The sequence below is a fragment of the Lycium ferocissimum genome, chromosome 7 (assembly GCF_029784015.1).
Source record: "Lycium ferocissimum isolate CSIRO_LF1 chromosome 7, AGI_CSIRO_Lferr_CH_V1, whole genome shotgun sequence".
NCBI classification, from domain to species: domain Eukaryota; kingdom Viridiplantae; phylum Streptophyta; class Magnoliopsida; order Solanales; family Solanaceae; genus Lycium; species Lycium ferocissimum.
This window is the reverse complement of record NC_081348.1, coordinates 10,137,495-10,148,387: the sequence shown is the minus strand read 5'-3', so window position 1 is coordinate 10,148,387 and position 10,893 is coordinate 10,137,495.

Here is a 10,893-nt window from a genome sequence, read left to right as displayed (position 1 = left end):
GAATGGTGATACACCTTTTTGCACCAAAACCCTATTTCCTCTCTCTTGAGATTTCTCGTTGAATGGCTTTAATGAGGTTTCCTTCCTTCGATTCACTCTAATTCTTGTTGTTGATCTTGGATTTCCCTTGGTTTCTTAGGTGTATGGAAATGTTCTAGAGGTTTCTTGAAGTGTGGAGGTGGAAGATGAAATGAAATGAAATGAGAAAGAGGCCCCTTATATAAATTTGAGTTCAGTCCCGACGAGATACACGGACCAACATACGTATGTTTTCTACGAGCAGATATGTACGGCCGTAGATCTGGTCCAATGAAGTATGCTCTATTGGGCTGAATCTACGGTTGGACATACGGTCCATACTTTTATACGGCCGACGTAGGTTGCCCACTTATATATGATCTCCGATCCTTAGCGGAACCTTCTTAACACTTGTTTATCACTTCAATACCAAATGGATGTTATAAAGGCATCATTTATACGCCATTAACTCAATACTCGCGTTACTCAACATATGACTCGCTTCCCTTAACAACTTTTTTTCCTTAACTCGAATGTCTTTGGAAATCTTAATTAGGATCATAAAATACTATTTCTTACTTGTACAAACCTCGTATACATCATACCCCTCGCTCGTCTATTCACTGTACACTAACGGAGAATTTTCCGAGGTGTAACAATAACGATGACGGGTATGATGATTTATTTTATAGAAATTGTTGTTCATGATACTATTGAGTTTTTCACATGATTATCGATTATATTCATTGTTGTTCGATCCCATCTTATAATAATTTTTCTTCAAGGTGGGATGGCGATGATGATGATTCCATAATAGAAATTGGAGGTTTACCGACCTTACGTCACTCCGATCGAGTAGTAACGTTTTATTTGGGCTCTCGTGCATGCTTTATATATATATGTGTGTATTTTCTCACGCCGTACCGTGCTATAGTTGCCGTGCGTACGTAGATACGCACGTGCGGAGGCGCCTTATGATATCGTCCCGGAAGCGGGATACCCGGACGCGGGATAATGATGATGTGATGATAACACCGCACCTATATGGTCGGGCAGTATACTATATATGTATGTATAAGATGTTTTTTTTTTTTAAAAAGGCTAAGCATGCGTGATATTCGCCTTAAGAGGCAGATGCACAAGTTATCTCTTTTATCTCATGCTCCTCATGTCTTTATTATGTTGTTGTTCATGCTTTACATACTCAGTACATTATTCGTACTGAAGTCCTTTTTCTCACGGACGCTGCATTCATGCCCGCAGGTAGGGGTAGAGATGTATCATATCCCTGTGAGCTTCATCCACGGAAGTCTTGGGAGCGCTCCATTTGCTTGATAGCTATTGGTATTGCTCTTTTGTGTACATGTTTGGGCATGGCGGTGGTCGTCCGTCTTTATGACTTCTAGCATTCGGTATAGAGGCTCGCAGACATGTGTGTGTACAGTTAGACGTCTCATAACCTCATCGGTTCATATCTTATATATCGAATTTTTTTTATAGCCCTGTGGCCTTGTATACATATATGGGGCAGAGTTGATGATAATCATACAAATGAGCTTATGTTTGAGAATTTATGCTCGTACAGACTATGCCAATTGTGAGTTAGATATGTGGTCCACCGAGGTATGACTAAAGAAGAATGTTAGGTGTTGCTCGGTAGGCTAGCTCTGGGTGCCTGTCATGGCCCTCAGGTTGGGTCGTGACAAGGGGTCTGATCCGTCTCCCTATCTACCTGTGGGCATGAATGCAGCGTCCACAAATAAAAGGACGTCAGTACAAATAATGTACCAAGTATGTAAGGCATGAGTGATAAGACAAGGAAAGTATGAAGACAATATAAGATAAAGAGATCAATTTGTACCTCTGAATGCCTCTTAAGGCGGATGTCATGCATGCTTAGCTTTTAAAGAAAAATATTTTTCAAAAATACATATATATAGTATCCTTCCCGGCATTTAGGCTCGGTGTTATCATCATCATCTCGCGTCCAGGGTAACATCATCCGGTGGTGTGAGCAAACATCTACGTGCTATGCCGACCATGCGCGCACGCGGTGCGAGAAAATACATACATATATATATTAAGCATGCATAGAGCTCAAAATAAAAGCTATAAATCTATCGGAGTGGCGTAAGGTCGGTGAACCTCCGATTGTCATTATAGAACTATCATCATGGGCATATCTCACCTTGAAGGAACAATAACCATAAGATGAGATTAACATCAATGAATAAAATCAATAATCATACGATAAAGATCAATAATCATGCACAGTCCACCATATCATAAGAACATCAAGAACCATGAGTTTCTAGCATCTCTTAAATAAGGACATTATAGATATCATTGGTATGGGTTTGTATTGGTAGGATCATGCCATAAGAAAGAAAGGGACATTTTTAACATACTTTTTTTCATCTCCTTAACTACTTAATGTTTTTCCTTCCAAGCTTCCAAATCTTCATTCAAGATAATTAATACTAGAGTTAAGCCTTGAAAACTCTCATAAGGACAAACTAGAGTAACTTGTGAGCTAGCGAAAATTGGGCAGCATTTTCCCTATTTCATCTACTTCTACCAAGTTCCAAAACAACTCCTAACGACAATAGCAACATCAACAATCCCATACTTAAGAGATAACATTCAAGCTATGCTCTATTCAATCCCAAAACTCTTTTTCATAAGCAACCCATAACAACAACTTCAACATAACCCCTTATACACTTGTATACAACACTTCCTCATCATCATTATTACCACTCATAACAAGATTATATTCGTAACATGCCAAAAATTATAACTCAAGTTAATTTATAGCTCAAAATATTATCAAATTCATAGTTGAACTCTCTTTTCATTTTCTTCCTTCAATCAAATTGTACAACAATCAAACAACCTCAACAACAAGCAATAGATGTGAAAACTTACCTTAATCACACAAGATCAAGCTTTGGATCAAATTACTTCACTAGGATAAAACCTCCAACTTCAACACCAAAGAGAAACTTGAACTTTACTAACCCTAGTGAGCTTTTTGGAACTTGAATCTCTTGATCCTCTTCGGTTTGGCCTTGATTAGCATATGAACTTGAGAAGAGGATTTTGGAGAGTATTTGGACTAATTTTAAGGTGGAAATGGTTAAAAATGAACCTTGGAACAAATTTATAACATCAAAAAGTCGGCCACCGACTTACTTTTTGCGGCCACTTTGACAAATCGCAGAAAATTTGACGCTCCGTCAAATGGACCACCAAAAATGACCTCACTGGAACTGTTTTATGGTGGGAAAATTCCATTTGATGGGACGCAGAAAGTTTTGCGGTCCGTCAAACTGAACCGTCAAATTTCACTGCCCGAGCAGTCTGTCTTAAAACACCCACAACTTTCTACTCTGATATCGTATTGACGAACGGTTTGTTGCGTTGAAAACTAGACTCAATGAACTTCAATTTGGATAGGTAATGCACACCATAACTCCTCATATTCTAGGAGATATACCTCTCTCAAGTTGGACCAAAAATCATGTCTAAAATTCTGCCAGTTTTCCCAAAGTTCCGACAAAATTAATTTCCTTAATTCGCTTGTTCTCCAATCCTTTCATAACTTATTAAATGAACTTAAACCCTCATAACCATACGATAGACACATATAATCTCATATATCCTAGAAGATAACTCCAGTGTCCACGATTAGGACAACTAACACCAAATGAATCTCAACGTACAAAACTACTAGGTGTAACATTTAATTGTGATGTAAAACTTAACAAAATTATGTGTGCAATACAGAACCCCACCACGAGAAAGCAGGTTGGAATGAGTGAGCATCGTGGTGGACTTTACTATTTTCGGAATGTGCCGCGGATACAAGCTATAAAGGCGGAGGCAGTTGATTGGTTCGATCTTTGGCGCAAACGGTTAGGTCATTCTTCAACATAAGTAACGAAGTCCATTACAGCATTAGGCCTAAGAGAGAGTGGTATTAGATCAGCTAAAGAATGTGATGTATGTCAAAGGGTAAAGTAAACAAGAAGTGTTTGTCCCTTAAGTGATAAAATAGCTTCAGATATTTTTGAAATGATTCATTGGATTTATGGGGACCGTATAGAACTCCTCTTGTAATGCTTCATATTCTTTTACTGTTGTGGATGATCGTTCGCGAGCCGTGTGGATTTTTCTGTTAGTCAATAAGAAAGAAGTGGAAGTGTTTCAAATCTTGATGAATTTCTTCGCCTTGGTGGATAAACAGTTTGGTGAGAGGGTGAAGATTGTTAGAAGTGATAACGAAACTAAGTTCAATGATAGAAGACTTACTTCTTCGAACATGGAATTCTTTTCCAAAACATCTTGTATAGGGACACCACAGCAGATTGGAAGAGTCAAAAGAAAACACCATCACATTCTTAAAGTGGCATGAGCATTGAGATTTTAGGGTCATCTTCCGATCAAATTCTGGGGAGAATGTGTTTTGAATACGGGGTATTTGATCAATAGAGCACCATCTTCGATTTTGAATGGGAAAACTCCCTATGAAATTTTATACGGGGAGGCGCCCCATATGATCATTTAAGAGTGATAGGGTCACTATGCTATGCATGCACAAAGGGAAGAACAAGGGACAAGTTTGAGAGTTGGAGTCGTAGGTGTGTCCCCTATGGAAACAAGGGTTGGAGATTATATGACTTAGAGAACGATGAATATTTAGTCTCAAGAGATGTGGACTTCTACAAATATGGACTTCTACGAGACTAAGTTCCCATTTATTGTAGGATCAGGTAACTTGGTCGACAATATAGAAGTGATTCCGGGTGAAACAGAGGGAGAAAGAGACTAACACAACTTAGAAGAAGACTAGACTGATAGGTACGAACGAAACTCGGATGGACGAAGTACAAACACCAGATACTGAACCTACGGATCAGCCAGAATATGACCAGACAAATGCCGGTCTAGATAGAGAAAATATGTAGAAAGTACAGACGGAAGCATCCGCACCAAAAAAATGCCCCAAGAAGAACAATTGGGTCAAGGTAAGAAGCATGAATGATTTGGTTGCGCACGTCATTGAAACAATCCGGAAACAAAGTTCATCAACGCGACCGCCCTATCCTCAGCAACCCTTAGGTGCGCCTTTCCTTTAGCTCACTATATATCTTATGATAATTTTTCTCGCAACACCAAAGCTTTCTTCCAGCAATCACCACAGGAAGCGAACCAAAATCCGTCTCAGAGGCAATGAAAAAAAAACATTAAATAAAAGCCATGCAGCAAGAGATCCAAGCAATGGAGGCTAATGGAACGTGTACATTAGAAACATTGCCACCGGATAACAAAGAACTCGGATGTAGATGGGTGTACAAGATCAAGTACAACTCTGACGACACAATCGAGCGATATAAAGCTTGGTTGGTCATTTTCAAAAACAAACAGAAGGAAGGAATATAATACAATAAAATTTTTGCTTCGGTCTCTAAGGTAGTAACCGTTCGAACCATCCTGGCAGTTGCGGCTACGTGAAAGGTCTCTAAGGTAGAAACCATTCGAACCATCCTGGCAGTTGCGGTTGCGCGAAATTGGAAGTTGCATAAGATGGATCTTCATAATGCTTTCTTACACGGTGACCTTACGGAGAAAGTTTATATGAAATTGCCACTGGGATTTCGTGTTCCTAGTTCGGGGGAGGTATGTCGTCTCAGAAAATCTTTGTATGGTTTGAAACAAGCCCATCGTCTTTGGTTTGCAAAATTGTCAAGTGCTTTGAAGAAATATAGGTTCAAACAGTCGTACTTGGATTATTCTGTCTTTATGATGCATTGAGAGATATGTAACTTAACGTCTTAATCTATGTGGATGACTTGATTATCTCCGAAAATGATCATAGGGCCATTGAACATTCCAAAGACTATCTCTGTGCATGTTTTTGCATGAAGGATTTAGGCCATCTGAAGTATTTTCTAGGAGTTGAAGTTGTAGGTGGACCAACGGGGTTATTTCTCTATCAACGAAAATATGCGTTGGATATAATCTCGGAGTCCGAATTTTTAGGAGTTAAACCAATCAATACTCCAATGAAACAAAATCACGGTTTGGCGTTGGCCAAAACAGCCAATTTGGGAGACCCGAAACCATACCGATGTCTGGTCGGTAAATTGATATACTTCAGTTTTACACGACCTGAGTTGTCACGTTGTGTCCATTTTCATTCATAATTCATGCAGCAACCTAAAGAAGCACGCTAGAGCGCGGCTTTCCATGTAGTGCAGTACTTGGAGAAGAACCCAGGACAAGGCATTGAGATGAAAAAAGATTGTGATCTCCAATTCTACAGATGGTGTGATTCGGACTGGGCCGGATGTCCGTTGACTCGAAAATCACTTACCGGTTGGTTTATCTCCCTCGAAATTCACCCGTATTATGGAAAACCAAGAAGCAACACATTGTCTCTCGCTCGTCAGCGGAGGCGGAATACCAATCAATGGAAATGACAGTCAGTGAATTGAAATGGTTAAAGGTAATTTTGCATAGTTTGGGTGTTGAACATAAATCTTCGGCGAAAATGTACCGTGATAGTTAAGCAGCATTGTATATTGCACGAAATCCGATATTTCATGAACTGACTAAACACATTAAAGTCGACTGTATGTTCGGGACACACTCCAATCCAGTATAATACTTTCCAGTCATGTGTCAATCAGTGAGCAGTTGGCCGATATGTTTACAAAGGCTTTGTCATATCGCAGCATGAATATTCAATAGGCAAGTTGGGCATTCGAGACCTTATACTCCAACTTGAGGGGTATGAAACCATATTCTAGTGTAATTGTGATAGTTTTAATTATAGTGAGATTGTAAATATGGTAATATAGGATATGTAGTCCTATTAGAATGGAGTTACCTTATTAGACTAGCAGAAGGAGGACCTTACTTATATATAAGGAGGTCATTATAATGAATATAAAATAGAAAAAATTATCCTATTATTCTCGTCTCTCAAAATTCTCGTTCCTGTCTCAATTTTAACAAATTGAAAATCAAAAAATGGAAACTGAAGTTGCGTAATCCAACCGAAATTGTATGATACCCATCCCAACCTTCAAATTACTTTGGATGATGGCATTAGTCTCCACTGTTGAGTAACAATCTTTCACCATGAAATATGTGGTAGAATGGTATACTAAATATCAAGGTTTTGAATTTACAACCTTGTGAATAATTTCCTCTTTCGTAAGGAACACTAAGATGGGCTTTGTATAGCATAAATTTGAATTAGTAATTTCAGACACATTACATCACTTTACTTTACTATACTTTACTATATTATAGAAAATGACTTATTGGGCGTTTGGCCATAAAAATTATTCACTTTTTTTCGAAATTTTTTTCACTTTTTTTACTTTTAGCGTTTGGCCATAAAAATTATTCACTTTTTTGAAAGTTGTATTAAGAATACTAAAAACAAAAAAAACTTGTTTTTAAAAAAAATATCACTTTTTTACACTACATTTCACCAAAAACTACAATTTCAAACATTATGGCCAAACACAACTCCAACTTCAAAAATTTCAAAAAAAGTGAATTTTTTTTTGGTATTTATGACCAAACAGGCCCTTAGTTTCGACATGTCCGTCAAGTGTAATTAAAATTCTAGCAGAGGGCATATTAGTCATTTTTCATATAAGCAGATATAGTGTATGTACCTGTAAAATACCCTGCCACTCAGATGCCACGTATCGCTTTCTACTAATCTTCTGAAATTTCTAGATTCCATGGCTTCATCACTTGTTTGTTAGATTTCTGCAAACTCAAATCTTTGATTCGTGAAATTAGGTTCCAGCCGGCTACTTTCAAGCTCCGCACACCATCTTCGCTTCTGATTTCCCTCTGCTTTCTCCCTCTTCTCCGTGTCAAATTATAATGTGCTCGCTAAGAGGGGCGGATCCACACCATTGGGTGTGCGTTCGCGAAACCACAACTTTTATTCGAACCTTATATTTATAATGTGAAGCCCTTCAAAAATATAAAAATTTGGTGAGAACTAAAAGAATAAAAGACATGTTAGTTGAATAAAACCCACAATCACCGGATCGTCCCTGCTCGCTAATATGGCTTTACTCTTTTTTGTGCTGCAACCCATAGTCGTGCTTGTGAGAGAGGTACATTTTCATTATCCGTGAATGAATCCAGCTGCTTTGGTCCAGTTGCTTCGACTATTCTTGCTTTTTCTAGTGATTTTCCTTTAAAATGACTCTCTTCTTGCTTGGAGCTTTGGTAATGTTGCACATATAGAGCTTTTTTTCTCTTTCTCTCACTCAGTGAAATTTTTCTTCACCCTTTCTTTGTTTGTTGCACAACTTTTTGGGTATAATGAGTAATTTGTTGATATCACGCCGTTGACTGGTCTTTTTTATGGTTTCTTGGATTGTGTATATTGATAGCACATGCATGTTTTGAAATTTCCTGCATATGTGTAAACATTCTATGGGTACATACTGAATTTCCATGTAGAAGAAAAATAGTGACGAAACAAATCGCAGCTTAGATGCAAACAAGGTGTTTGACAATATGCCTTAAACAATTCAATTCTGGTCTCATGTTTATACTTACAAGTTTGTCTCCTTCTTGATCTATTTCGAACAGTGCTGACGATGAGCTGATCCACCAAGTATACTTCAAGCTTTGAGGTGTGTTATTAGTCCAGCTTAAATAGCATCTTATCAATCTAATATTCTGTCATTTTGTAAGTTTAAGTAGAAGCTAAAATCCTACGTATACGTTTATATTATAACAAAAGTCAACAATCAGTACAAAAATCGTGAAGTTTCCACCAACAAATATAAAAAAGGAATGGGAAAAATGAAAACAGGGGAATGACAAATATCCCGGAGAGAAGTGTAGGCTATCGCCTCAGGGTGAATATAGTGAGGAAAAAGAAAGAAGCTTAGCTTGGTTAAAGAGTAGAGGAGATCCAGTGTAGGTAAAATGGTTGATTCAGCTAATAAGGACAGACTTGCTTCTATTACTATTTGTCATATATTAGGCTTTACAATACTATTTTTGTCTATGCTCTGTACATTTTAAAGTGGATCATGTTACTACATGAGAAAGTGTGTTCGGAGTCAGATTTATCTCTTAACAAAACTATGCTAATTGTTCGTTTACCTTGATGTTATATTTGCTATGTTAGATATTGGGACTGCAAACAAATAAAGTGGTTGACAAGAGAAAAAATAAATTTGGTACTCTATAGCCCCTTTTAGGGGGATGAATGCTAATTTACCTATGTTTAGTTCTCCCCGTAGTGAGAAGAAGTTTCTACAGTGGGTGAAGGGAGTGTACTTCCTGTTTTATCACGAAGATATATTTCTGATTTTTCGATATTCCAACCCTAAAATCTCTCATAGGGTAAGTAAGTTCATGGTTTCCCAGTTCAGAATTCTTTCTTCGTCGGCCGCAGCTGGCGAAACCAGTGTCCATGAGGAAGTCAATGTGGCTGACATAGTAAAGGTACGTGTGGTAAAGGTTTTTCAGTATTGATTCTACATTTTATCTAGATATGGACTTTTACGTTCATGGCTATTGCCTTTTTTATTTTCTTTTACCTTTTTTCACATTTCGTTGTTTGTTTGTTCATGGAGTGCCTTTGCATTTCTCTCCTTTCTACTAAGTCTTGCATAGAAAATAGGGGTAAATAACAATTGAGAAACTTATGAAATTTTGATTTTAATTTCTTTTTACTTGATTCTGATGAATCATCTTTATAGTGAAAACTGCCTGGTTGCTTTTCTACTATTGATCTCTCATTCTCGGGAAGATTTTACTGGGAAGATTTCACAGATTAAATAGATAACTGTAAAGAAACATATTATGATAGTAATTTTATTTGATTTAAGCTTGTCCAGTGTCATCTCAGCTATGGCAAAATGTTCCTCTTTCTGTTTGAAGTTAAATGGACCATGCGACCATGCCTGGTGATTTAAGAGGTGCTACCAGCAGCTGGTAGGAAGATGACAAAGAAGCACAAGGCCATTTGGATATCTGTACCTATATGTGTCTGTATAGTCTTGACAATCTGGGAGGAAAGGAACAACTGATGGTTCGAAGATACTGCATCTGCAGACTGAAGTGTACATGCACACTAGGATAGGAATGTTGGTACCTACTGGCTTTTTGGACCAACAAGATGGACACGACTCAGAAACATCTGTTGAGTTCCGCAATGTTTTGTAATCCAAAAGATGTACATATGATCACCTACCTACTTGAGGTTAATAAAGCTTTGATTGTTTTTATGAAACTGTTTGAAATTTGATATTGCAGTGATTGTGCATACACTTCTCCTGAGACTATAAAGCCTTATTGTTGTTTTGACAAAATAATATACAAGACATCTCCAACTTCCACACCATTGGGACATGCAGGCACGGGCCATCTCTGTCTAGTAATGGTTATTAAAAAAAAAAAAAAAAAAGGATCTACCTTTCATCTTATTGAGAAAAAAAAAAAATTCTCAATAAAATAACTTAAATTTGTTGATTGAAAATGTTATATACTCTTTAAAAAAAATAAACCACCCAGGATAGAACTAGTGTGAACTTTTACTAATAAAACCTCAAAAAAATAAAAAAGTAGAATTAAGGAGGACCACCTGAGTACTGTTATATGCATATTACAACTATATATTAAAGGGAGAATCTCAAGTTTTTGTAGTCCTCACGTCATTCTTTGAGCAATGAGGATGCTACAAGTGGTGGTTGCTTTTTGCTCACTATTACTTGTCATTTTTGCCCTAATTCATTTTCTTATGACCATACTCACTTGGAACTTTGTAATTGGACTAGATTGACATTATATATATATAGTAGTAACTTTTTGTGG